This window comes from Pelodiscus sinensis, chromosome 5 (genome assembly GCF_049634645.1).
Source record: "Pelodiscus sinensis isolate JC-2024 chromosome 5, ASM4963464v1, whole genome shotgun sequence".
Classification (NCBI taxonomy): domain Eukaryota; kingdom Metazoa; phylum Chordata; order Testudines; family Trionychidae; genus Pelodiscus; species Pelodiscus sinensis.
In genome coordinates this window covers 97920123-97944090 of record NC_134715.1, presented here as the reverse complement: position 1 = coordinate 97944090, position 23968 = coordinate 97920123, and positions in this window count along the sequence as shown.

Below are 23968 nucleotides of genomic sequence, written 5' to 3'. Positions count from 1 at the left end.
GGAGGTGTGCTGTGTGGTTACTGGAAATAATTTGTTTCAGGTTAGGGGATTGTCTGTAACTGAGAATTGGCCTTTCCCCCAAGGCCTCTGAGAGTGAAGGGTCATTTTCCAGGATAGGTTGTAGCTTACTGCTAATGTGTTGGAAGGGTTTAAGTTGTGGACTGTAGGTGATGACAAGTGGAATTTTGTTGTTTTCTTTTTTAGGTCTGTCTTGAAGTAGTTCATGTCTGGGTACTTTTTGGCTCTTGTCGATCTGTTTTTTCACTTCTCCAGGTGGGTATTTCAGTTGTAAAAATGCTCTATATAGATTCTGTAGGTGTTTGTCTCTGCCTGTGGGATTGGAGCAAATCTGGTTGTATCTTAGGGCTTGGCTGTATACAATAAATTGAGAAATGAGTTTGGGATGGAAGCTAGAGGCATGAAGGTATTCATTTACAGTAGGTTCTCAGTAGCAGGTATTTTTCCCCTCTGAATCTATATTGAACTTTGTGTCTGTGTTGTGCTAATATCTACTGTGCTGCTGAAAGTGCCATATTTCACATTAGGCACAATAAAACTGATAAGATCTTTAGCACACTCATTCCATTTAATAAGAATAGTAAAGTAACCTTGATTTGTTTCCAAATTCCCATTCAGGAAATCAAATGCTAACTGTGCAAATTCTCAAGCATTTTCTACCATCCTTTATTTGGTTGAACATCCTTTATCTCTTTACTGCTGTGCATAGCATTAGGCAGCCAAACCTCCTGAGAATTAAGTTCACTAGTCTTGAACACAACAAATATTAGAAAGTACTGGGGCTTAGGTTGAGGTGAGGTAATTGGAGTTTTATAAAGTATCCTAGGGAATTAGAGGGAAGTTTTCTAGGACAAGAGGGTCTTGTCTGTAGAACCCCAGATTACAAAGAAATATGGAAATATTTGTTTGATACTGACTTCTGTGAATGCATTCTATAGTTTCTAGTTTCTGTTGCCTCAAGAACCAAACCCTATGGATTGTGTTGCTTTTATCTTTATATTATGAGATTTAAGCATGCAAAGGGGGCGGGGAAATCTTCTTAAATTACTATAACATATATTATTGCTCTTCATTGATTCTATTTTGTCAAAATATACTAGGAGCTAATACTCTATTAAAGATTATATATATTCAGGTCTTATGTTAGCTTTCTCTCCTGAAAAACCAAAAACAACAACAACAAAAAACAACCAACAGCAGCTATATTTTCTGCCACTTGCAATAACAACTATTTTATGCTGCTTTAGAGTGGATAATTCTCATTTATACTGATATAAATGTGTACTGGTTCAGAATAGGTGTAACCTAGATCAGATAGAGGAACTTGGCATATGCAATGTTTATTTTGTGGACAATATCATAATTGTGAAAAACAGGTGTGCAAAGCAAAAGAACACTGTCTCGTGTCACATCCAAATATAATAGAATTATTCTTTTACTCGATTGAAAAGGAGTTATGAAAGGAATTCTATATCATATTAGCAAAGCACTTTGCAATGTTTCACCACTCCCATTTGACTGTCTAAATATTCCAAAAGCCCATAATTACGGGAAGCAATACAACAGGCTTTAGTTATGGGTGAATTATTTAGAAAAAAATACAGTGGATCTGAAATGTTACTGAAAGCTTGAAATGAACCCAACCCAAAATTATTCAAATTCAAAGCTGTATAATGGATTTTGTTGTTGTTTATTCGTAAACATTTTTTCCCCATGCCTTTAATTTTCCTTGTGTTGTCAGGAACAAATTATAGTGAGAAGAGTTGTTCTTTAGGTATATTGAACTTGGTCAAAATAAAAAATAACCTGCAGAAGACTCATGCCTCATGTTATTTCAGAAATGCTATTCTGATACAAGCAGAGTTTCTGACCTTTTAAGTTCATCTACCCTTATTGAAGCAAAACATTCAGAAATGCCACAAATGTTGATTGCTTTAATTTTTGTGTCAGTTTGGGCATCCATGTTTTGTGGTGGCTTTTGAAATTGTAAGAAGTAAAATAAAGTAGGCATGTGTTATTGAAGGTGCTCTCTAATGCCTTAATTAAAGTATTTTGTTTTTCATATGTAACATACATTGAGCCTGATCTACCCTTCAAAAGGAACTGCCTAAAAAAGGCTATTAAGAAGGAGGAAATTTTCATGAGCTTCCATGTACCCCTTCTTTTAAAGGGTTTCCTTCATTATTATTGCAGTTAGGACAAATGGTGTTGCTGACTTTGCAGATCAGGCCACAGACTTGTCTCAGTAGAATCATAAATACAAAGGAATCTGCAAAAAAGTAAACTACCCATGTGAATATCCTGGAAAGCCTCTCGTAGGTCTCTCATCCTACCATTCTCCAGCTCAGTGGCAACCTGCTGTGCAGAGGGTAACCTGGAAAGTACTACAGCTTCTTGTTGTTTTATATTTCTACACCTTTCTCCTTGTGTCTATTGAGCTATGGCCAATGAACCGCTTAGGTGTCATTTAAGTCCTCCCAATGAGACTTATATGGAACAAGAACAGTGCATATGCCAAGGTTTGTCAGTCAGCAACATTCAACACAGGTACCTTCTGACTCTTCCCTGCCCTAGCTACAACTCACCTGTACCAACAACTGCTAGCTTTTTCCCCACTATGGTGCTAGCTCTGCTTTAAGTGCATGCTAGGTCCTTTTTCTTAGCGAGATTGTTACCTGGAGCCCCAACTGTAATTTTGATTTGGCCCTGTGTATGTTAGCCCAGTAGTTCTCAAGCTCTTGCATTGGTGACCCCTTTCATATAGCAAACCTGTGAGTCAGATATTCCCTTAAATTAAAACACATTGTTTATATTTAACACTATTATAAATGCTGGAGGCAAAGAGGGGTTGGGGATGGAGGTTGACAGGTCCCCACCCTCTACCTTGTAACCCACTGAGGGGTTATAGACACCACTTTGAGAACCTCTGTGTTAGTCATATGTATTGACCTCATCTGACACTGACAATAGTGAACATGTAAGGTTTTTTGTGATATAGTCAAAAGCCAACAGACTGAGAGTACAAAAACTTTTCACAGAGGAAGCAATTGAATGCTCAGGGCAATAATTTTGATGATTTCTTATTTAAGTATTGTCACTAACTGTAAACAGTCAGGAAAATGAATGTCATTCCCTATAGTTATGCACAGTTAAATGAATGGACAAAGACTTGAAATTAATGAATTATATTACCCTTATTTACAGAATGCATAGTTCCTTCAGTTTGAGAGGAGATGGATACCTAGTAAGGAGCGAGAACAGCACAGCTTGAATCTGAATACTCAAATCTGAACAGTTTTTCTTAAGACAATTTTTCTGCTCAGCCATCATATTGACACTGACAAGTTCAGAAATTCTGTCTCTTCCCTGTTCCAACAAGCTTTGAATTTAAGTAACTGACCTTGTCATGCTTGTAGAGAAACTTGTGTTTAACTTTCTTTTCCTATTGATATTTACTTGTTAACACAACTGCATATGTGTCATTCCTCCTCTTTCTGCCTGCTGTCTGTCATCTTGTATGACTTTATATTGTGAGATCTATGGCAGTGGTTCCCAACCTTTTTTATACCGTGGACTGGCAAATCTATTCACAAACTTGTGGTGACCAGTTACATTTTATTTGCATATTTTAATATTCATTATACAAATAATGAATATGCAAGTAACATGTTACTGGTCCGCCAAAAGCCCCAGCCCCCAGAGCTGCCACGAACAGTTGTCCTTAGCTCTGGTAGTCGCCACATGGTGGGTGGCTGCCGCAGCTGAAACCAATTATTTGCAGCGGCTCAGGACCTGTGTCTGGGTACACCCGAGCCCCAGAGCCCTTCAGTGCCAGCCCTAAAACCTAGAGCCCTCCACTCCTCCACTAGCCCCCAGCACCTGCCACTGACTCCAGAATTCCCTGCCCCCCACCTGCCCATCCCAGCCTCCTGCTTTCAGAGACCTCCCAGTGCCAGCCCCTATCCCAAATGCCTCAGCACCAGCTCCCCACCCCTTAGATCCCCCATCACCAGACCCCTAGGGCCAGCCTCCTGTTTCCAGAGCCCCACATCACCCATTTCCCCTATATTTACTCAGTACCAGAGCCTGACTCTTAGAGTCCCCCCCCCATACCCAGATCTCCCCAGAACTAGCCCCACCTGGGAGGCTCCGGCACCTGCCCCACCTCCCTCACCTAGGCCTGTGCTGTTTTCCAGCTGCCAGCTGAGCACTGTTGACCAGATTGTGGCTGCCTTAGAGACTGCCATGCCAAGTTCTGTGTGGCCCTCCTGCCATGCAGCAAACCGCTGTTAAGCATCCAGGAAGAGACTCTGCCTCTGCCCGGCGCTGGTTGGCTGAGAACTGGGGCCTCTCCCAACAGCCGTGGTGAGAAGGGAGATGTGAGACATTGTACCCCAGCCCTCAGAGCTTCTGTGGCCTGGCAGCTTGGTAACTGTTGATCTATGGGACAGTATCATGTTCATCCATGTTGAGAAAGTGCCTAGTGTACTGTGGGCTCTACAGGACTATACAATAAGTATCATGATGATGCTCCCAACACAGTTAATAAGTATGCTGGTTCAGAAACAAAATAATCTCCCTGAGATCTTGCTGGACCTGAATCCTCATACATTACTGGTGTATTCTATCATTGATAAAGTATTCCCCCTCTTAAAGGACAACTTATTTACTACAACTCCAATAATATTTAATACAACTCACATTTAAGAAGAAAAGACATCTGAAATGTCTAAGGTCAAATTGCATTGTCCTGCTACTATTCTGCTTTAAAACATGTAGCCCTTTTCTTTGAGGAACCTTAGGTTTCCCAAACTTCGGAGTACGGCTTTGAAATTTGGCAGGGAAGAGAAGGGTGGTATCTGTGTCAAAAATGTGCCTTTTAACATCCCTGTGAAACTATGTCTTAGTCTGGCCAAGCTATAAGCCTTTGGAAAATGCCTGTAACCTTTTACACACTCTGAGCAGAAATCTGCTGGAGTATTGTAGCTAAATTTCCTGAAGAGTCTGCCTACAATGGACATGTCCCAGCCTGAGGTTGAGCAGGACATTCCTGCAATTCTGGTTCTGGGCTTCTGCGGATTGGTTTGGAGCTGAGCACTTGAGCTAAATGTAAGGATGTTGTCTTTCCTATGTTTCCAATGATTTCCCCTCTGGTCCCAGGAAACATGAAAGATGAAGTTAACTGACTTCAACTGACTTCAATGCAGAAGCAGACAAGAGTCAATACAGGGGGTGTGGGAGAGTAGATTGAGACAAAGTGCCTGGCCAGAAGAGTGGTACTGGAGGTTGAGAGGGAAGTGAAGGACATGAAAATGTGTTTGTTAGGGTATGGTCAGAGGAAGATTGGGACTGGCTAGACAAGGAAACTAGGGCTATGGGCAAAAATTAAGTGTTGGAAAGCAAAGGGACTGACTGAGCTGGGAGAATGAGACAGACAGCTTGGGGAGACCAGGGCTGGCTGGACAAGGGTATTGGGATTGTGAGCCAGGAGAGTAGACATGAGATGGGGCAAGCAAATTAAGACATTAGACTAGTACTGGCAGCTATCAGGAACAGGAAATGTGAGTGTGAGGGGAGCAGAAACAGATTTTATGACAAACCAAATGTGAGACTAGGACTTGTTGAGCAAGGAGACTGGGACTAGGATAAAAATTGGAATTGTGGCTGGCTAAATTAGGATATAATGACACTGCCACAAAGTTCCAGAGATGAGAAAGACACAGAACAGGATAACGGTGGAGGTGAGGTTATGTAAAGGGCCCAGTTAATGATAATGGACAGAAGAGTCTGTGCCCACATCAGAACTCTCTCCTCCCCCCATGACCTTAGAATAGAACCCAAAATTCCTGAGTAACACCACTTCTCTGTTTTCAACACATATCTTTGAAAATCTATACAAATGTTTAGATAAAAGCCCCCACTAGTGTTGGGACACATCAAGGATAACAACTTACTACTGCTATCAGTTACTCCATTACTGAGGTAGCACAGGTATGTTCAGTGGATATAATGGTTACAACCCTGTTGATGAGTCATGATGGTTTTTTTTTCTATTTTCTTTTTTAATAACATAGGAAACTACTTGTCAAAAACTAAGTTAAAATACATTATTTAGTTTGCAAAGTCAAATTCCCAACAGTTAGGAAATGCCAGAATTTAGGTTCCCTGTGTGGCCTTAATTTTGCTTCCATGTGTATATTTATTATGATATAATTTTAATTACAATATCATATACTATTTCATCCACAGCATTTCTGCTTCATTCAATGCATAGAATGGACCTTCCCTAAGGTAAATCAGGGCAGAAGCCCATAAGGTGTATGGGATGGTCTATGGTTAGATCAGCTGAATGCAATCTCTGAGAATTCTATCCTTACATCCTGCCAGACCACAGATGTTGCCAGAGCACAGAGTCCTGGTTTTGGGAGGACCAACCTGTTACACATTGAAGGATAGGATTAGAATTCAAGAGAGCTTGAAAAATTGGTCTGAAATCAACAAGATGAAATTTGATAAAAACAAGTGCAAAATGCACAGTGTTGTTGTAGCTGTGGCCCCGGGTACTGGTGTCAAAATACAAAAGTAATAAGGTGCTTGAGGTAACATCTTTTATTTGACCAACTTCTGTATGTGAAAATGACAAACTTACACTAAGCTAAAGAAGAACTCTCTGTAAATTTGAAAGCTTATCTATCTTACCAAGTCAGTCCAATAAAAGATATTACCTCACCTACATTGCCTGTCTAATTGCAAAGTGTAACACTTAGAAATGAAAAATGAAATGCATAAGTATAATATGGGGAATAACTGGCTAGGTAGTAGAACTGTAGATAAGGGTTTGAGTGTTAGAGTGGACCAGTCTGAATATGAGCCAACAATGTAATGCAGTTGCAAAAAAGACTAATATTCTGGATTGTATTAACAGAAGAGTTTTATGTAAGAAACATTGCCTTCTATGCAGCACTGGTGAACCTCAGCTGGAATATTGGGTCGAGATTTGGGTCCCGCATTTTATGAAAATGCAGACAAACTGGAGAAGTTCCATAGAAGAAAAACAAAAACAATAAAAGGTTTAGGAAACATGACTTGTGAAGAAGAGTTGAGAAAATCTGGGCATGGATAATCTTGAGAATAGTCTTAAGGTGGGGGACCTGAAAGCTGTCTTTAAATAGGTTAGGGTCTGTTATAAAGAAGATAATGATCATGTGTTCTCCATGTCCACTGAAGGTAAGATAAGAATTAATCAGTTAGCCTTCATCAAGGTAGATTTAGGTAGATATCATTGCAACATAAGAGGCCAAAAAGAACGGCATTGAATATTTCTGAAATGCCTATGGGTTTCATCCAATTTTTCAATGAAAAAATGTTTCAATGTAAAGATAGTTAAATGTTTGAATAAATTAACAATGGTGTTTTTGGCATCTCTGTTGCCCGGACCTTTTAAGAAAAGGCTAGACAAACATCTCAGGGATGATCTAGTTATATATGTTCTACCTTTTGAGGTCCCTCATAATCCTATTTTTTATGATTTTATAATTATAGGAGGAAAGGAAATCAAATTGTCAACCACTAATGTGTTCTCCATTTCCTGGAGCAAAATTTTAAAGAGGAACAGTAATGTGCTTAATAAATACTAATAACTGATATATGTTCTGATAACCATTGCTCCTCTAGCCTAAGTCATGCTGTAATGGTAAGTTATTCAATAAGATAACAGTTTAGAAACATAATGTTACTTTTAATAGGATTGTGAATGCATTGCTTGGTTAATTTACTGATTTCTAATGCAATTATTCCCATTAGGTTAGTTAAAACTATAGTTAATTTTGGAAGTTCTAATGACTTCTCACTAAACTATTCTGACCACTGTTAAGAATAAAGTCCTGGCTGAGGCCTTCATCAATGATAATGGGACGTTATAACTGCCCTGATTTTACCCCAAAATGCTTACACTCCATCTCTCACATGCTTTCTTTTTAGCACAGGAAAAGAGAGCATGTATGGGCAGCGAGAGAGAGAGAGAGAGAGAGAGAGAGAGAGAGAGAGCACTTCACAGTAAAATCAGGCTGTATATATAACTAATATACAATAACTAATCAGCTGTATATATGCTATTTTATAATTATTAAAATTAGGTATAGACTGAGATCTCATAGAAAAAAATAGAAGGAAAGAAATGAGACAACATCATACCATATTTAAGGCCATGGCTGAATCCTGCCATGAATTCAGTGCACACATATGATGCCCCATTGACTTTAGTGAGGATACTTTTAGACACAGGGATTTTTGCAGCACAGTGCTCATTGTAAGGTCAGGTCCTAATCATTACATTAATATCCAGTTCTCTTGCCACTAGCATAATACTGGCAGCATCATTAACAGGTTTACTACTATTTTGGATCAATGGAGAATACCACAGCAACATGAGAGGACATAGTTTATACCAAAAGAGAATGGCATTGAATATTTATGAAAAGCCCAAGGGTTGCATCCAGTTTTTCATAACATTGAGTAGATTTTTTTTTTAATTCCATAATGGGTAGATATATTTACAACTTTCAGCATTAAGTACTTGATCTTTATCCTAACTTGATGATTAGCTTAAACTGGATATTGCACTGTGGAAATACCTACATGTGGCTCATTTCAATATTAAATATGAGAATGCCAGTGGGCTCTGGTGTTGAATTTCATAGGCTACATTTGGCCCATGTTTCATATTTTGGCCCTCCCAGCAGTGCAACCAACGCATGAAGTGTAAGGTTAAAAAGCATTTCAACTTGAGGGAATGAGGTCAGCTTTGTCTTTATTATTACAATATATTGTTGATCTCACTTGAAATTATGCTAACCACTGTAGACAATAATATGAAAATAAGGTTCTGAAAAAGGGAAAACAAAGGGATTGAGAGGTGGTGAGGAATTTTGGGAAGCTCAGAATGTTGGAAAATCAGGACATTTATTTAAATATCTAACAATGAATTTGAAAGCCTAACATTTGCACACTTAAAAAAAATAGTGGCCTATGATCGGTTTCTCTTTTTTAGAACCTTTTGGTTTCCTTTGTTAACATTTCTGGAAAGGCAGGACAAGGCTTTAGATTTCCTGAGACCTGGACACTTATTAACTTGAAGAGATTTTATTTAACAGGACAGTGGGAAGGAATAATCATTAGCTGTTAGCGCTATTCTCATTATCTACTAGATTAATGATTACACATCAGAACAGAGCTGTGAGAAACTCTGGCAGGGAAACAGGAAACCATTAAAAATAAACCTTCCTGCTTTTGTATTTAATTACAAACTTGACATTCAGACCATCTTTGCTAAGGGTTTGACTAAGGTTCACAAATCTAAATATTGGCCCAAAATTTTCAAGGAAGCTGTTTTGAAGATGAGTGCAACACACAGAGAGGTGGAAATTGCGACTAATGCTGTAGATCTTACAGCAGTCACAGGTACTGCTGTAAAGATAGGCTCCCTCTAGAACCCAGACTGCTCTGAGGCTGCAGAGGCCACTGGAATAAATTAGATAAACCTCTAGAGGTAGGGCTTGTCCAATTCCAGACTAGGCCATATTTAACGGAAACGTATTAAAGCTGTTTTAGCTTCCTTTCTCTTGGGGTGCAAATATTATCCTATGTCTCTGGAAGGTACGATATGGAATCTCCCCATATGTAAATCACAGAACAAGAATGATAAATTGATATTTATCATTAAACATGGGAGGGGAGGGGTGTCTAAACTACACTCCTCTGCCGACAGAGGGATATAGATTAAACACGTCGCTATTACAAATGAAGCGGGGATTTAAATATCCCGCGCTTCATTTGAATAGAAATGGCTGCCGTTTTTTGCCAACGCGGCACTTTGCCGGCAAAAAGCGGCAGTCTAGATGGGGATCGATCGACAAGGAAAGCCTTTTCCAACCGATCCTGTAAACCTCGTTGCATGCGGCATAAGGGATTGGTCAGAAAAGGCTTTCCTTGTCGACCGATCTCCATCTAGACTGCCGCTTCTTGCCGGCAAAGTGCTGCGTCGGCAAAAAGGGGTGGCCATTTCTATTCAAATGAAGCGTGGGATATTTAAATCCCCGCTTCATTTGCAATAGCAACTTGCCTAATCTACATCCCTCTGTTGACAGAGGGGTGTAGTTTAGACACACTCAGGGACTGCACATACAACACAACAGAGAGATAGATGTGTAATGCTGGATCTAAATGTTCACAAAATGATTCAGACCCTATGAGATTTATAACAATAAAACATTTTTCATTCTTTGAATTGGTATGATTTTTCAGATTTTAGGTTGCCTTTGGATCATGTTTTCAAACTTTTCTTAGTCAGTCATGAAGGCTAGATACATATATTGAGAGACTCATGACAAAGTCACAAGAGATGGAGACACAGCAGATTCCTAAAATGTTTTCTGTTGATATATTGGTAAAACTCATAATGGAGTCTAATGCTAGTCAAGTTGCATCATGCCAATAGCAAGTAGCCTGGGGTACGTCTACACTACAGCGCTAATTCGAACTAACTTAGCTAATTCGAACTAACTAAGCTAATTCGAACTAACGCATCTAGAACTGAAAACTAGTTCGAATTAGCGTTTTGCTAATTCGAACTAGCGCGTCCACACTGATTGGACGCAGGGGCACATTTAAGGGAGGCTGAAACCGGTTCTGGCAGGGCATCAGGTCAGTAGTTGCTTTGTGTGGCTGCTGTCTGAGGCTATCTGAGGCTCGTGCTTAAAGGGACCCCCCTGGACAGCCAGTTCTCAGCTTTTCCTGCTTGCTTGCCAACCTCGCTGACAGCAAAGCGTTGGTCTCTGTGCCCGTCTGTGTCGGTGCTTCACTTCGGGGACGCCGCCGCAGGTGGCAGCATGGAGCCAGAGCTTGCCCTGCACCTTCTGGTGCACTTTCTGGACTTGTTGCTGCAAGCCTGCCAGCAATGGCTTGAGGCTGCCTGGCACCACCTGGTGCACCTCAGCCCCCTGCCTCTCCACCTGGCCGCCCTGGGGGCTGTGGAGGAGCCACGGCGGCGCCCCGGCACCGGCGTGCCCCGCCGCATCTGGTGTCTGGACACCAGCAGCGACTGGTGGGACCGCATCGTCGGGAACCAGTTCGGCATGGGGAGATCCACCGTCGGAGCGGTGCTCATGCAGGTGTGGCACTCGTCGGCCACTGTGCTGGGGGGGAAGGAGGGCTGCGAGGAGGGGATGGGCCGCCCCAGGGACAAAGGGGGGGAGGGAGGAGGCGAAAGCGCCCCGCACCGGAGGGGTCGGTCTGTCCCGGCTGCACTACACACCGCCGGGGGGTTGCTTCCGGGAGTGGGGCACGGGGAACTGCCAGGGCATGAATGCTCCCAGCCACCCGGGCACCCCACTGATTGGCGCTTTGCTGTGTCTCTCTCTGCAGGTGGTCAAGGCCATCAACCGGGTGCTGCTCCGCAAGGTGGTCCGCCTCGCCGACCCAGACGCCGTCATCCGGGGATTCAGCGCCCTCAGCTTCCCCAACTGTGGGGGGGCCATCGACGGGACGCACATCCCCATCCATGCCCCAGAACACCAGGCGTCCCGGTACGTCAACCGCAAGGGGTACTTCTCTGTGATCCTGCAGGCCGTGTGTGACCACCGGGTACAGTTCATGGACATTAATGTGGGCTCATCCGGAAAAGCACACGATGCCCGGGTGTACCGCAACACCTCCGTGTGCCAGCGGCTGCAGGACGGGACCTTCTTCCCCGACCGCCACATCAGGGTTGGGGACGTGGACATGCCTGTGTGCCTGGTGGGGGATGCTGCCTACCCACTGCAGCCATGGCTGATGAAGCCCTACACGGGGCACCTTAATCCCTCCCGCCAGGCCTTCAATGCCAGGCTGACCAGGGCCTGCATCGTGGTGGAGGGGGCCTTCGGGTGACTGAAAGCCCGCTTTCGATGCCTCCTCACCCGTCTGGACCTGGCCGAGCACAACATCCCTCCCATGGTGGCAGCATGTTGTGTGCTCCACAATTTATGTGAGCAAAAGGGGGAGGCTTTCCTGCCAGCCTGGATGGCTGAGGCTGACCGCATGGCTGGACACTACGGTCAGCCCCGCACCGCTGCCGTCCAGGAAGCCCAGCGGGGAGCCGTCCAGATCTGGGAAGCCCTGCGGGAGAGCTTCCTGGTGGAGGAGGAGGACTGACCTCTTCCTTGCATGCCCCACTGGGGCCTTCTTCCACCCAACTCCTCTTCCCCTTTCCCCTCCCTTCCTACTGTCAAATAAAGACACCTGTTTTTCAAAGAAAAACGTCTTTTTATTTTACATAACTGGGGTGGGGGGAGGGAGGAAGAAGGATGGGAGAGGGGAGGGGGAAACCTGGGATGAGGGAGCAGGAAGGGAAGGGAAGGCAAGAAGGGAAAGGAAAGCTCAGGGGTGGGGGTCCGGCTGCCTCTCCCGTCTCGCAACATTGCGGGTCCGGGGACGTTGGTGGGGAATGGTTGTGGAGGGTGGGGCAGGAGTGATGGGGGGGTGTGGAGGAAGCAGGAGCGGGAGCAGGAGGGGGCTGGGGGAGCAGGGGGAGGAGGAGGAGCAGGGGGAGCAGGAGGAGCAGGAGGGGGAGCAGGGGGAGCAGGAGCAGGAGCAGGAGGAATTGGGAAGTGGTCCAGCAGGCTCTGGAGGTGGCCTCGCAGGGCATGGCTCTGCTCCTCCAGGGCCTCCAAACTCCTCCGGCGCAGCCTCAGGTCCTCCTGGACCCAGTGCTCCTGGATACGGATCTGTTGCTCCAGGAACCGGAGGTGCCACCTCTGGTACTCCTCTTGGTTCCTGGCTCTCCTGCTGGCCTGGGCGCGGGCGGCTGCTGCAGGCGGGGTGGTGCGCCCTGCAGTCCCAGGTGCTGTGGCTGTGGTGCAACAAGAACAGCGGTCAATTACCCCAGGTGCCCAGGTGTGTGAAACCCAGCTCCCATCTGCAAGGCCAGGGTCCCTGCAGGATCTCCAGCTGCTGCTCCGTGGTGGGCAAGGCTTAGGCGCACGGTCCCGGGGCTCCCTCTCGCCTCAGCCCCCCATACACATAAGGGGAGCACGATGGTACTCACAGGTGGACGCCTCCCCGGCCTCCGAAGACACAGGCAAGCGGCTCTGTGGGGTGCCTCGGGGGTCCCGGGTCCTGGGCAGGCTGCCGGCAGGCTCCTGGCTCTCAGAGCCCTCCTCCTCCTCCTCCGCCGCCTGGAGTGGGCCCTCTGCCCCAGGGTCTATCACGTCCCGGGGGGCAGGGATGGCATGAGCCCCCAGGAGGTGGTCCAGGGTGTGAAAGTGGAGGCAGGCCTCCGGGTCGGCCCCTGGCAGGCAGGCCCGGGGGTAGGACTGCCGCAGGTCCTTGATTTTGCAGCGCACCTGCTCCCGGCTGCGCTGGTGGCCCCTGGCGGCCAGGCTGGCAGTCATGCGGCCGTAGATAGCTGCATTCCTGTGGCTAGTGCAGAGATCGTGGACATTGTAGGCTTCCCCCCAAACCTCGATGAGGTCCACGATCTCCACACTAGACCATGCGGGTGCCCGCCTCTTGCGGCCCCGGGCAGGCTCCTGGGAGCCACCAGGCTGGTCCCAGGAAGAGGGGGAGGGCTGGGTGGCATCGGGTGGCTGGCTCATGGGTGTCAGGTGCAGGGTGTGCTGGCATGGGTGCTGACAGCCTTGCAACTGGCACAAACTGTGTAGCCAGCCCGTGGCCCTTTAAGGGCTCCAGGGCCGGGAGGGGAGCAGTAGAGTTTGCTTGGTGTTGGCCAGAGTGGCCACCAGGGCAAGCTGGGAAGGGCTAGCCTCCCACTAGTTCGAATTAAGGGTCTACACAGCCCTTAATTCGAACTAGTAAGTTCGAACTAGGCTTAATCCTCGTGGAATGAGGATTACCTAGTTCGAATTAAGCGCTCCGTTAGTTCGAATTAAATTCGAACTAACGGAGCGCTAGTGTAGCGCCCATGAAAGTTAGTTCGAACTAACGTCCGTTAGTTTGAACTAACTTTGTAGTGTAGACATACCCCTGCTGTTTTATATTCCAGTAACTGAATTCTGAAAAGCTAAGTTCAGGTTTTAAGGAACAGTTACTAAAAAAACAAACATTATCAACAAGTTTTACATCAAAACATTTGTGTATTCAGGTGTCCACATATGCATGGTTGATAGACATTTTCCTGTGATTAAACATACTTAACTGTAATAATAGTTACTAGTTAATAGTTGTGGGTTTTATTTATAGAAATTTTTTAAAGTGCTGATTAAATATAGATAGGAAATAACCATCTATAGATTTTTTCATACAAAAATCAGTTTATGTAGGTGAAATATACATTATGCTTAATTTAGCAACCACGTGTCCATTCTTTGTCATAAATAACATTATTTAAGCATTTTTTTTCATTATTTCAGCACTTGTAAGAATTGTTTCCTTACAAAATTATTTATTCATTGTTGAAATATACTCTGTATTATAGCACAAAATGGCTACAATTACACTGGACAGTAATTTGAAATAAGATACGCAATTTGAGCTACGCAAATTGCTTATCTTATTTTGAAATAGCTTATTTCATAATTTAGAGCTGTCTACGGAGAACCAAATGTCAAAATAACCCACTATTTCAAAACATCCCTTGCTCTTCGTGGAATGAGGTTTACAGGGACATCGGAATAGAGAGTTAAGATGTGGGATAGCTGTTTTGGGGTACACCTATATCTTAAAATAGCAGTGTAGATGTAGCCAATAACAGCAATAAAAGTAAAAATGGGCCAGTGCTTCAACTAATGTAAAGCCACATTGTTCCACAGGGTTTAATGAGTAAAATATAACCATGTATAGAAATTAAAATGCGTATGTACAATCTAAGTACCACTTAAGCTCCAAAAATAACATGACATGGATTTTATACTGGTTATTTACACTGGGGTTGCTTTAATCCAATTTAAATAATTATATGTCCACATTCCATATGAATACTATCCATCTACAGTTTGAACCACCATTTCATTTTAAATATCCAAAGGAAAGGAATCACTACATATAATATAGAATTTTTTGTACACAGTCTTAATTTCAAATGTGAATTTCACTATAAAACAGCCAGTATGTCTTAACTTGTAAGAAATAACTGAAGTGTTGACTGAACTGAAATCCATCATGTTTGATTTAATATTAATCAAGGTATGCACTATGTATAATAGTCTGACACTTTGTCATATTGTACAGTTAGTAGTTCTAGACTATTCTCAGTATTATAAGCACGCTCTTTGGGCTGAATATTTAAATTATTTCAGTCCATTTTCTTAAATTATACGCCCGTGAGTTTACATACCCAATATCTCATGCCCTTTTTTGCATGAGCAAAAACTTCACATCTGAGCCCTGGTCTACACTACCAAACTCATTATTATTACCAAACTCATTATTTTGAATTAATGGACTGGTTATTTTGAAATAATAACTCCTGCTTTCCATGAGGAATAATACTTATTTCAAAATAGTTATTTCGAAAGAGCAGTAGTATGATACTCCACTGCTGCTATTTCAAAATAACTACTCTCCAAAGTCATTCTAAGTAATTACTCCCCAGTGCTTCTTGGAACGCTAAGTCAAGACAGCACATCCAAATTAAGGGAGCATGCTTTCCACTAAATTCGAGGGTTCCCTATAATGTGGGCACACTATTTTGAAATATTTTGGGAGTTATTATTTCTAAATAAGTTATTTTGAAATAATTTACTAATAATAGTGACTCAAACCCTGTGAGATTTATAAAAAGAAAACATTTTTCATTCTTTGAATTGGTCTTCAAATTTTTCAGACTTTAGGTTGCTTTTGGATCATGTTTTCAAGCTTTTTCTTAGGCAGACATTCCCTAACTGCACAATCCAAATCCTCTTATGCAATATAGTAAAACTTCTAACTATCTGCCTTGCAAGTGCAAATGAAGTTTATGCTATGTTATGTAGTATTCTGTTTGTGAAAAACTGTATTTTGAAAACTACTTTTGACTCTTTTTTCTTTTGTCTTTCATTTGCAATCTGGTCTTGCTTGCTGTGCTTTGTTTGATTTATTATGTCCTCATCCTTCAAATTAATATAGCTTTCAAAACAAGTAAACAGGTGTCTTTGGGTTTCTCCTACTGATTTATGTTTACAGTGTCACTATTCTTGCTGGAGACAAAAGATGTTTCACCTCAAGGCTCTGGTGATCTTCCAGCTTCTTAAATTATTGACTCGCTAGTAATATTATTAATTATGTTTTAAACCTTTGGGGCAATGGATGATCAAATACAGAAATGTATTTCTGCTCGTACTAAACCCAATGAGTTTGCTGGAAAGATTCACAGTCTCATTAAATTTTTTGTGCTATTAAAAGAACTAATTGAAAAACAAATTTAAATCATGAAAAAGAAGAGGCTGAGTATGTGAGTTAGTTTAAAAATCCAAAATATTGCTATTCAGAACAGATGTTTTCTTAGGAGTACATTTGCTCTGGTCATTCAGATCCAATACTTATGGAAAGCATTATAAGTCCAGTAGAAATAATCACTTATTTTTTAAAATTAGTTTCCTTTTACCAGATTCAATTACCATAAACTCGTAAAAGTTTTTTATGCTTTTATTAACTCATCATCTTAGTGCAATAACATAACAATCAAATACTGATGAGTTGTGCAGGAAAATCTCTTTCAGGTTAGGCAATCTAACTTTATCCATCATTACTTGCACTTTCATTACAAATAATTTAAACTTTAGGAGGAAATAATGCCATATAGTATGCAAATAATTTCTTTACCTGTTTATTTCTTTGAAAATGTGGAGCATTCATCTAATTAGGCCAATATTTCAGAACCACATTTTCTTGGCAATTTGCTTAATATTTGGCTGTTCAAGGCTAAGTTTAAAAAAGACAGCATGTCTTTTGCAAATTAATGTGCATTAACATTTTTCCAACTTGTAATTGAATTGTGGGTATGAATCTTGGTATTAGAACCTTTAACAACCTGATTTCAGGTGTATTTCATTCTGCAGATGCAAAAATGAAGTAGTAAATTGCAGACTTTTAAAAAATTACAATTTTAAATGTAATGGGTCAGATCTTCCAGAAAGCAGAGTTGCACATTATATAGATAAGGGGGTATTTTACAAAGATGATTTCACTCTATTACGTACACATTCCTTATCGTCCTATTCTTCTTTGAGTTACAATAACATAGCCCTAGGGATGTTCTGTGTATGCCAGAGTACAATAGTAACTAGTCATCAAAAACATAGGTGAACATGGCACCACACAGGATAAGTAGCACAAAACACCCAAAATCATTGTTTTGTTTTGTTTCTCCAGATTCTTCTCAGGACATTTGAAGGTAGTTTTGTAGCCAGATTGCACCTTCATTGAAGGGAAAATGTTCACAGTATTCCAGAGGATCTAACTCCATAGTGCCAGATGTTTATACTAATGAATCTTTGATAGAGTGCTATATATTGAAGTTTCACATGTTTAAAACATGGAAATTACAATACTGAATTAGTCTATTTGTCCAGATAGATTAGTCTTTTGTGTCCAACAGGGATCTCCATTGGATGCTTCAGTAAAAAGTGTAAAACCCTTACAATACATGTTTTATCAATAATGTTTCCGGAGATAATGTCTTCCTAACCATGGCAAATTATGATTATTTTATATGTCAAAGAGTGAGCTAAGCATAGCATGAGTTAATTTAAGATTCCTAAATGATTGCAAATGATTTTTACATTAAAGTTCATTTGTTTAATTCCAAAGAAAAATTAAATACCTGTTATTCTTGTAAATGGTTAGAAACACACAAGTGTATGGTATTCATTGTCCGTTCTTGTGTAATCATTTATGGACTGATTGTTCAGACCTCCCTGAATACTTACTCACACAAATAGTGGTATTGACTTGGAAATTGTAGAAATTGCAATGTAGATGTGGTGAGAACCATACACTCAATATTTTTTTGATAGGAAAAAAAGGTGGGGATTAATGCTTGACTTTTCTCTTATTTAAACCAGTGTAATGAAGGAGTAACTCAAGCAAAGTCAATGAAACTACAGGGCTACGTCTACACTGGCCCCTTTTCCGGAAGGGGCATGTAAATTTCACTAGTCGTCGTAGGGAAATCCGCGGGGGATTTAAATATCCCCCGCGGCATTTAAATAAAAATGTCCGCCGCTTTTTTCCGGCTTTTAAAAAAGCCGGAAAAGAACATCTAGACTGGCCCCGATCCTCCGGAAAAAGTGCCCTTTTCCGGAGGGTCTTATTCCTTCAAAGTAGGAATAAGAGCCTCCGGAAAAGGGCACTTTTTCCGGAGGATCGGGGCCAGTCTAGACGCTCTTTTCCGGCTTTTTTAAAAGCCGGAAAAAAGCGGCGGACATTTTTATTTAAATGCCGCGGGGGATATTTAAATCCCCCGCGGATTTCCCTACGATGACTAGTGAAATTTACATGCCCCTTCCGGAAAAGGGGCCAGTGTAGACGTAGCCCAGTGGTATAACATTTATGGTAAATGGAGCATTGTTTGTTTCTGAATATCATGCTTGCTTAAGAAATAGCTGTCTGGAAGCTTCTGTGGAAAAACAAAGTGCTGCACTTTATCTTTCTGAGAAATCCTGACACCTCCTTCTGTATAAAATCCATGTAAGTGGAATTTAGGTAGTGTTATACCTACAAGGATCAGGAGCCACACTAATGATACCTTGTCTAATCTCTACTTTTCATTGTATCACTAGCTCCTCTTACACAGAGTAAGGGTACGTCTAGACTACATGCCTTTGTCACCAGAGGCATGTAGATTAGGCTACCAGACATAGTAAAATGAAGTAGCGATTTAAATAATCGCCGCTTCATTTAAATTTACATGGCTGCCGCGATAGTCTGGATGCGCTGGTGTCAACATCAAAGGTATTTGTCGACCACCCAGGTAAACCTCCTGGGATGAGGTTTACCTAGGTGGTCGACAAATACCTTTGATGTCGACACCCGCGTGTCCAGACTATCGCGCTGAGCCAACAAACAGCTGATTAATTCGAAATAGCGGAATGCTTATTCCAAAATTCGTAAACCTCATGCCATGAGGAATAACACCAATATCAAAATTGCTATTTCGAAATAAGCACTGTATAGACACTTATTTCGAAATAGGGGGCCCCCAGCCCTTCCCAAGGTGCCCTGGTAGCCACTCTGGCCACGATCAGGAAAACTCCTCTTCTCCCCACCCTCCCTGGAGCCACAGTGCCTGTGCCAGCTCCAGGCCTGACAGCCCAGAGCCAGTAGTCGCTGTCCCTGACCTAAGTGCCTCAACATGAGATAGGCAGTCAGTGCCAGCCAGCCCTCCACTGCTCCCCAGGAGCAGTCTTCAAGCTCCCAGGAGCCTGACAGGGGCCGGAAAAGGTGAGAGCCTTCCTGGTCCAGTGCGGAGATCATGGACCTGACTAAGGTTTGGGGGGAATCCTCCAATGTCCATGCTCTCCATACTAGATGGAGAAATGTGGCTGTCTACAGGCAGATGGCTGCCAGCCTAGCCACCAAAGGTCACATCCGAACCCAGGAGCAGGTGCGCATGAAAATAAAGGAGCTGCGGCAGGCCTATGTCAGGGCCACAGGGGGCAGCACTCAACCAGGGGCAGACCCAGACCCCTGCCCCTATTTTGATGTCCTGGACCACATCCTGGGGTGCCAGACGGTCCATGCCCCCCAGGTGGTCATTAACTCTGGGGCAGAGGGCCCTGGCCATAAGACCAAGGAGCAGGAGGAGGAGGATGGCCAGGAGCCACAGGAACCTAGAGGGAGCCTGCCATGCACCCAGGACACCTGAGCTGTCCCAGCGAGCCTGTCGCCGGTGTCATCTGAGGCTGGGGAGGCAACGACATGTGAGTGCCATCACTGTCCCCTTATGTGGTGGGAGGGTGGTGGGAGGGAGAGGGGAGGAGAGGGAGACTACAAATCATGCAGCAACCTATGCATGTGCCATGCCACTCCTGGGCATGTGGCCCCAGCTGGCTGCCACACAGGGCCTTGGCCTGTTACCCACATGCATGTATGTATGAAGGCACATGATGTGCTCCAGACCCTGGGGTGGAACATTGCACAATGCCCTCCCTCCATAAGCCCCCCTCTACAGAGAGGCAGGGGACATCTACCCCTCCCCTTGACACTATATACAGCACAGGGGCATGGGTACAGTCCCAGGCCAGATCCCACTCCCAGGGATAGCAGGACATGATGAACATGGCCTGTGTGCAGGCACATTGGCTCCGATGGTGCGGAGACCTGCCATCCTCGCCTTGCAAAAGGGGGCTGGGCTTCACCCACTATGTCCCCAGGGATAACCGACCACTTTCCTGGCTTCTCCTCAGCTGCAGCAGCTGTGAGTGCAGGGCGCACCACCCCACCCAGGACATCCTCCCGCACCAGGGCCAGCAGGCTGACCCGTAACCAGGAGGAGTACCAGCAGCAGCACCTAGGGATCCTGTGAGGCCAGCACCGCACCCTGGACTACTGGGTGCATGAAGAACTGCAGCTGTGGTGGGAGAGCTGGTGGGAGCTGCTTGACCATCTCTGACCACCGGCAGACCCTAGTGCAGAGATTGCTGCCTCCTGCTACTCCAGCCCCTGCTGCCATCCCAGCTACTGCTCCTCCTCCCACTCCTGCTCCCCCTCCCGCTTCTTCCCCCCCTTTCTGCCCTCCTGATTCTCCATACCCGCACCCCCCTGGGGATGCTGAGTCCCCCGCACCCACAGTGCTGTGAGACAGGTGAGCCAGCAAGACCCCCAACCCTAAGCTTCTCATCCCTCTTCCTCTCCTTGCTTCCCCCTTCCAGCTCCTTCTTCACAGGTTTCCCCCTTCCCTCTCCCACCCTCTCAACTCCCCTCTCCCGCCCTCATTTCCCCCCACAACCCAGTTTTGTTCAATAAAGAGAGTTTGTTTTTGTCAACATGTGTGTCTTTATTTACATGAGGAAGGGGGGTTAAGGGAGGAGTCAATGAAAGGGTGTGAGGGTGAAATGAAGCACAAGCCCCCAGTGGAGCACACCAGGGAGACTTTAGTCCTCTTCTGGGTGGAAGCTCTCCCGCAGGGCCTCCCAGATACAGACAGCCCCCCAATGGACCTCCCAGATACGGACAGCCCCCCAATGGCCCTCTCCCGCAGGGCCTCCCAGATACGGACAGCCCCCCAATTTGCTCAAGAACCCGCTTGCAGTGTAGACAGCAGGCAAGATTTTGCGCAAGAACAGTTCTTCTGCAAGAAGCTGCCAGTGTAGACATAGCCTTATTGTTTCATGGTTCAGAATGGCAAATATTTCATCGAGTAAGTGATCCTTATTTCATAAGCAATCCCATTTACTTCAGGATGCCTACAACTTGAAAAAGAGTTTGAAGGATTCCGTCCTTTATGATAGGCCGGAGGAGATGTTGTGGAATATGCTACGAGAAACAATCTTTCACTGTCAGGATGATGAACTTCCCTATCTCTAACATATATATTCTGAGATTTTATAATATATTTGTACATTTGCATTTCCAGGGGAAATTTGTGTGAGCATCTTCTATTCCTCAGCAAATTTGGACTAAAAAAGGATTGCCTAAATTGATATTGATGCTTTATATCTAAATGAATTAAAACAGGAATGCCTTTAATTACATAGTTTATCTGCTAAAATGCTTCTGTGATTTGAATTAGAAAAAGGATCTTTAGAAGAATCAGAACTCACTGTCCCACATGGGGCAAATTAGTGCACAGAAATATTCTTTTTTGCAAACCTCATACAGAAACAAGATTTTAGATATAGATACAACAAACAGGACATTTCTGAGCTTTTGCAAGGGATTTTGAAAAGTCAGCCACTCAGGAAATATATATAAGTTTCAATGGTAAAAATTGTGTAGTCCGTACACTTCTTAACAATGGACTTATTTCAATGAAAAGCAATTTATGGAGATTTTTCTGAAAAAAACCCTTTTATACTTGAAATATATACATTTTCAAGTAGCTATACTGTCTGAATGTAATAGCAAGACATCTATTTTATTAAATAGGGAATATTTTCTATTTGTTCTTAAGCATGAGACTAAGTGGTAATCTAATTCAGTCTCAAAATTAAATAAAAGGTAAATAAAATTAAATAAAGGTAAATAAATATAGATATCTTGACATTGTTATGTTTGTATTGAAGTTGTTCCTAGAAGCCCCGCAATGCCATTGACCTAGGTATGATACAAAACAAAGAACAAAGAGATGGTCCCATATACTTCCCTGTCATTATACCTTGTGCTAACATGCATTAAGAGACAGACCCAGAATTCCAGTGGAGTGACTGCAGTTGCAATTGCAAGGTGGAATAGGTTGTTCTTCCTCCTTCCCCTCTCTGCATATGGTGTGGCCATTATGGAAGGCATGCTACTAGTGACCATTATGAACCCAATAGCTTAGATTGTGCTCAAGTTTTCCCATTCATATCATCCTTCCCTTACTTCCCACCTTCTGTCGTGAATACTGATGCTCCTTCACTGCAACAATTAAAAGCCACAGCACTCTTGTTTCCAACTTTTTATTGGTGCCGCCACACCACAATATTTCATTTGACTGCTTTACTCTTGTTTATGCTCTGGTTATCTGGAAAACCTTTTCAATGTACTATTCTCTGGGGGGAGGGGGGGTGTAAAGGTAATAGTGATGCATCAGTTGGTTATGCAAAGTAAAGCTTGCTTGAGGGATGAGTCCTTAAATAAACATGTCATTTTGTGGGATGTGATTTGAGAAATGTTAAGACCTTATGAGCATGTCTACATTAGGAATGTATTTTATTTTGAAATAATAACTCCCAAAATGGCTATTTTGAAATAAGCTTATTCCCCAAGGAAAGCAAGAGCTGTTATTTTGAAATAACCAGCCCCTTATTTCAAAATAATGGGCTGGGTAGTGTGGACACTCTGCTTGTTATTTCAAAATAAGAGGGGGGAAGGTTATTTCAAAATAACTCCTTAGTGTAGACCATGGCAATAAGATTATCTACAGGATTTTGTATGTTGTACATTTGCCTCATAGTAAGTATTTTTTTAGTTGTTTGATGAAGGTCAGCTCTATTCCCTGTCACAGAAATGAATTTTTGAGGAGGCAACAGCTCCTACTATACGCTGAATGCAGGAGTTATTGACTCTAAGTCTATAAGATGAATCCACATTTTACAATGGATCTAAGGCCACTGTGTAGAAGTAACAGTGACTGAAAGAGATGCCAATGCCATACCACTGCAGTTCCGGAGAACTGGTCTTACTTGAATTGTGTGGCTAAATCCTTTTGCACAGTGCTGAGCCTTTAGCCTTTTGTGATGATCAGTAGCCCATTTATAAGCTTCCTTTATTTGAATGAGTATTTCATAATCTATCTTGTTCAGGGCTCTAGGACTTGCATTTCCCATGCCAGTTTAAATTTGCATGTTTATTTTTCACCTTTTTTTGTTTGTCCCTTCCTCTCAGTCCAGTCTGGAGATGTAATTTCTTCTTTTAGACTTATTTTTCTCTCTTCTATAGAGTCCACTCTCCTGCATGGCTGAATGTATCCTGTTTATATAAAACATAATGCTAGCTGGTTAATTCCTTGAATGAGCTCAAAGGCCACAGAGTTTTGAACATTTTCTATTCATATATGTATTTAATAGGATATGTGCAGTGGGGCGCTGTTTTCTTTTGTTGTTGTTTTTTTCTTGACGGGTATCTCACTCATGCACACACCATTAAAAGAATCACTAAACTTGTCAGTTTGGGGGAACAAAATGAATGCTTGACTGACAGCTCTTTTTCCTTTTAGATTCAGCCAATCTGCTTCTCTGCCCCATTGGTGCTGTACATTCACTTCATTCTGTTGTACACAGATTTTACAGCGTTTGCTTTGGATAAATAACTAGACAGTAGAACATTTATATTGCAC